Source organism: Aplysia californica, unplaced genomic scaffold, assembly GCF_000002075.1.
Source record: "Aplysia californica isolate F4 #8 unplaced genomic scaffold, AplCal3.0 scaffold00873, whole genome shotgun sequence".
Taxonomy (NCBI): Eukaryota; Metazoa; Mollusca; class Gastropoda; order Aplysiida; family Aplysiidae; genus Aplysia; species Aplysia californica.
Genome location: NW_004798143.1, coordinates 22,031 through 28,094, shown reverse-complemented (window position 1 = coordinate 28,094; position 6,064 = coordinate 22,031).

Sequence of the window (6,064 nt, the reverse complement as noted above, 5' to 3'; positions counted from 1 at the left end):
AGAGACACACACACACACACACACACACACAAAACCACCCAGACCGCTGACAGTTTTGGACCCTCCGAAGACGAACGATGTTTGCTTTCATTGATTTGATTTCAAGCATCAATAACAGCAAACCATCTCTTGTAACTCGTAATAGAACTCGGACATCATATTAATATTATGCTATTTTCTAAAGGATGCTGCTCTGTGGAGGAATCCTCTCTTCCTTAAATTCTGCCTTAATATGGCATTTGTTAAGCAGAGTGGTGAAATCACGTACTGGTTAAATAATGAAATCGAAGAAACCAGCATTTATTGCTTATTACGTAATCTTCATCGAATTTTTGTTTTTTGGCTCATCAACTTTTAAATTGATTTAAAAACACACTTTTGAGTGGACTTTTACCCGAGAAACGTTGAAACATAAATGTAATTTTGCAGTTTCCGAGTACTCTCAAGCTTTGGAAGTCACCTAACTTTGGCGGCTATTTTCTCCTCTGTAATCAGGCGACCCCACCTCCCTCAATCGCACATATCTCAGATTTTTATTCAAGATAAGGAGTATTTTATCAACGAAAATAAGATAACTAAACAGGCTTTAAGATGATACCAATAACTCCATATGACCAAAAATTGACGAGCGCCTGATTCCTACGCGTCGAGACACATTAATTTAATGGCCGTTTCAGCAGAGTAATGTTGCCGGAGAAGCAAGACCTCTGAACTCAACATCCACCCCTGAAAATAATGAGCTAATTGCTGCGGATATTTGAAAACTCCAGTTTAAAAATGCCACATTTGGGATTCAAACCAGGCTCACCAGCATCAAAGTCTAGAATAGTGCCAACCTCGCTGAAGGCCAGATCGTTGTCTGTGTCTTTTAAACTAACGTTCTTTGCTTTATAAACGGACATCATGCTGTCTGGCACTCACAAATGAAATCGTCTATATGTACATATATAAAATGTATATCTTACACGACATCGATGTACAAACACATACGTACATAAATAAATAAATGATTAAATAGATGCACATGCATATTATGTAAGTATATATTTGTGTGCTTCATTAAAAACTCTACTTCAACTATAATAACCGAATCGACAAGCCAACACACACAGCTAGACAGATTCTACAGAATAATAACGATCCCCGTAAGAGTGACCAATAAAGATGCTTTTTTTTTCAAAAAAAGATTCCTATTTTTGTTGCTAAATGTTTTTCTTTGCACACACTGCGAAAAGTTGATAGTTGGCGAAACCCCCCCAGATAAACACTGGCTAGAAGGCTGGAGGCGACAACACAATAGCGTGGAATTATTATTCTCACCAAGACTGCCCGACAGACAAGCAAAAACACACCAGGAACGTAATGAGAATGCGAGAAGTAGAAAACCTAGTCACAGTAGGGGAGCTGCCAAACGTAAAAGAAATAAACGGGGAAAGCCCAATGTAATTTTGAATATTGTTTTCATGGCTTAAGGGGAGAAACACCGAATATAATAAAAATAATAACAATAAAAAAGAAGGGTAAAAAACCCCAACCCAAACGGAAATGCCACTGATTTGCAAGCACACTGAAAACAAGGAGGAATGGAGATGCAAAACAAGTTGCCCATTTTCTGCTGTTGTTACTGCTAATGTTGCTGCCATGTTTTAAGGACTGCTGTTGCTACAGGTAATATGGCTGCTCTGCTGTTGCTTATAAAAGTATTGTTGTTATGCATGCTGCGACTAATGTAAGATTATTCTGATTTCTTGGCAGCTGTTTAGATTACAGCCACAGGTGTTGTTCATGCAAATACTCGTTATTAACGTTATTGTGATGTTGCTTTTGCTGCGTTGTTTTAGCTGCTGCTGCTGCTGCTGCTGCTGCTGCTGATGGTGGTGATAATGATAATGATGGTGGTGATGATGAGGAGGAGGAAAAGGAGGAGAAGGAGGTGGAGAAGGAGGAAGAGAAAATAATTTCATCGAAAGAAAAAAAAATAGCCCAATTTCTGTTAATGCAACAATGATTTTCTACACGATATTTTTTAAACCTCTTAACCAAAACGTCCAGCCAGAGATTACGTTCAATGATACTCCATATTTATTTGATGTAAACAATTTTCCTGCGGGCGCTTTCCTTGGCGGTATTTAATGTGTCTCAAGAGGGCACGGGAAACCTCGTTAGACAAGGCTCCAGGCGATCAAATGCCTCCCAGCACACACACGTTTTCACAAATGTCACAACGGAGAAATATTGGTTCTACCGAAGAAGGGAATGGTTGTTTTGATTGTCCTGCATTTGGGAACTTACATGTTTGGAAATTTGAAAGTTTGTGGGGGTGAAGGCCAACACTTTTTGCCGAGCACACAAGAAAACGTGCCCCAGGGCAGGAATCAATGTCTGCGTCAAGGAGTAACAGTTTGCTTTGAAATGTAACGCATTCCTTTCTTGATACTCAACAGATTTTTCAGTCTGTCGTACTTAAAAAATAACCATACTATTTTCTTTGGCTCATTTGTTATCTCCCTTAATCATCATCATCATCATCATCATCATCATCATCATCATCATCATCATCATCATCACCATCATCATCATCATCATCATCAGAATAAGAATAAGAATAAGAATAAGAATAAGAATAAGAATAGGAATAAAAATAAGATATTTTCTCCTTGAGAGTAACGGTGCTTCGCTTCATCTGTTTTTTAATTATTGTTATGCTACTTTAATTAGTCGCACACAGATCTATTATAATTTTGTGTCCCCATCGCCGCAATTTAGAATATCTAGAAGACCTGCTGTTTCGAGTCTGAGTGTCAGGGCTGACGTGGGCTGAGCGGGATACGGCATTCAGGCAGAGGTAGAATAAAAGAGGTTAAACGGCTTTCGGAGACAGCCGCCTCGCCCATAAGATAAGATAAGATAAAATAAGATCAGATAAGATAAGACATTACTTTATTTTCCCCAGCCAAAAAATTCCCCCCAGGCACAATTAAGCATTATCTTATCTTAAAGTGTGGAGGAGATGGTATCTCCGAATTTAGCGCATATCTCCGATAGAGATACTGCCCCCCAAACTGACTTCCTTTCCCAATAAATGCACTGAAGTAAAAAAAAAAAAAAAGATTATTTAAAAACAACAAAAGATATAAGCTGACGTAAATTGTAGTATCGCTCTTTCAACAATCCATTTTTTTCGAGACTTCATGAGCCACAACAACCCAGCTGACTAATAAATATTGTTGTAATACCACTTTTACGGAAACCTTCCAAACCTCCTAAGACCACTTGGCCCCTTCTACTTTCCAACGCCCCCATACAAGGAATACAGTAACTCAATTGTACACAGATGATTAACGTGATAAAAGCGGCCTTGAAACAAATTCTTCCGATACACTTTATATTATGTCAACTCGCAAAGGGAGTTGCTGTCCTAAACACTCATGTTAGGCATATTTCAAGACTACACGCTCAATGTTTAATACGTCGAAGCCAATAATAATATTGTTATGTTGATAGTGATATCTTTTTTGCGGACATCGACACAACAATTATTGTGCCCAGTTAGGAGCTGGCTGTGCTGCTTCGCTCTGTCTGTCAAGGCCGACCCAGACTGAGGGAAAAAGGAGCATCCCAGGAGAAAGTCGGAGGTACTCAATAATTCAATAGGCTCCCACAAAAGAACTGAACTCACACTTTCGCTTACAACAGTGAAGAGTCAAACAATTACACCAAAGAAGTGGATGAAAAGGGAGTTGTAGAAGTGCCAATAAGCAAAGGACTGAAAGCGGCGAAAGTTAAAAAAACAACACGTATTTATATTTCGTTCTCGCCCGAGTTTACAGACTGACATAAAAAGCGATGACCTAATTAGGTGTACGAGTGTGGCAAAATAAATATATTTAAAACAGTCTTTAAATTGAATGGGAAAGATGGTACGTTTTGCAGATGAATGAATACGAAAAAATCAAGATTGATTTTATGACAATCGAGCAACTACAACATAATTTCTGTACACTACTTATCTTTAGTAGAACGAACATTTTGGGTTGGTGGGAGGGGGGGGGGGGAATCAGTGAGAGCCGAAGTGCTTTGCGGCATTTCTTTGAATGTCGAAGAAGAAGAAGAAGAAGAAGAAGAAGAAGAAGAAGAAGAAGAAGAAGAAGAAGAAGAAGAAGAAGAAGAAGAAGAAGAGATAGACAGAAAGAAAGAAAGAAAGAAGAAAAAGAAGAAGAAGAAAAAGCTGGTAAAATAGTGCCAGTAGTGTCCCATGGTTCTGGGGTTCGGAGTTATCTCCCCATCTCCCTTAGATCTGTCAAATAAGCCACTCAACAAGGTACTGAGCACGCGCGCGCGGCCAAGCGAATCAGACGAGATCGTTTCCCCTGCGGCCATTTTCATTCCGTGCGATACTCTTAAAAATAGATCTATATCATTATAGTTTTTATCTATTTAAATTTTGGGTGGGTGTCATAATATTTCAGTCCCTGTTAAGTTAATTAATACTTAAGGGAAGATATTGGCAGAACGTAAACCTCTTTATTTCTGTATTTAGAAGACATTGAAAGGTTCCTCCGTTCGTTATCGATTTTTAAAAAGAAGGGGAAGATGTCTGTGTGATTGCAAACACGTGTGTCAGCCTGTGTTGTGCTGTCTTTCTTGTCAGTCTGACAGTGTCTGTCTTGCTGTTTCTTTGTCTGTCTCGATGTATCATGTATGTTTGATAGACGCTCTGTCTATCTATGAGTGTCTATGTATGTTCATTCACTGATCTATCCGTCTAACCGAGTGTTTTGTGTCTTTCCGTCTAGCTATATTTCCTTTCTTTAGTTTTAGTTTTAATGAGAGTTTTACGGCACTTGTAACAAATAAGGTGCCGAATAAGTGCAGAAGATTAGAAGTAATACTAGGGAGTAACTAACATAATATAGAAGAAGTAATTTCAAGAGAGTAACTAACATAATATAGAAGAAAGTAGTGAGGTAAGGACGATAGATATTTTTGTTGGAACTAAAGAGCAAACCACACCGGAGAACCTGCCAACCACCCATGTTTTCTTTCTCCTTATATCCCTATTGATTTAGAACTTAAACTGACATAATGTTGGGAATAGAGTCTAATACGTCCAGAATGTAAACTGCAGGTGTCAAACTCAAGGCCCGCGAGTCGCATCGGCCCCTGGGAGAATTTTAGGTCGTCCATCCTGAACCGCCAGAACACAGAATCTTACTCCAAACGTAAGCGAACATGTTGTCAAGTAAATATTATGCCAAACTCCCAGTTCTGACAAATTGGCGTAAGAGCAAACGATAGCTCTGTTCTGATTTGTTATTATTTTAACTTTGGTTCGTTTCAATTCTTTTCAAAGTAAAAAAAAATAATTCAGTTTCCCAGTGATAAATGGGTGTTTATCCACTCCGGTCCACAACGTAAAGAGTAAATTGAGTTTTGCCCCAGTAAACGATTGAGTTTGATATCCCAGATATAGATCATCAAATAGAATTAACCGTAACTAAAACATATTCGATAGAGTGGTTTTCAACACAATGGACTCTGATCTCAGCAGCCCTGCTTCGAATTCCCAGCTTGGTACTCTTGAACTTGGATTATTTGACACTTTTTCTCGACTCTCCCCTCCCCTCTCTCTCTCTCTCTCCTCTCTTTCTCATTCTCTCTCTCTCTCTCTCTCTCTCTCTCTCTCTCTCTCTCTCTCTCTCTCTCGCCCCATCTTTGTCTCTTCAATTACTGTTTTATTTGTTTATGAACTTCGATTATGAATAACGATAGTCAGTCTTACCTCAACTGAGAAAGACAGCTCCAGCGGCCAAGAGGTCAGAGAGCTCAGGATCACAATAATGTCAAGCATGTCAGTGACTAGGCGTTTCTGGTGGGTGGGTACGGGGGCTGTGTTTTTCCTTCGGCAAAACAATAATCCAAGCTCAAAATCAGAACGTGCAAGTATGCCATTATAAAGCGAATTTGATTAAGTGAATCCTCAAAAGTGGGTGATGTTTTTGTAGTAGTAGTAGTAGTAGTAGTAGTAGTAGTAGTAGTAGTAGTAGTAGTAGTAGTAGTAGTG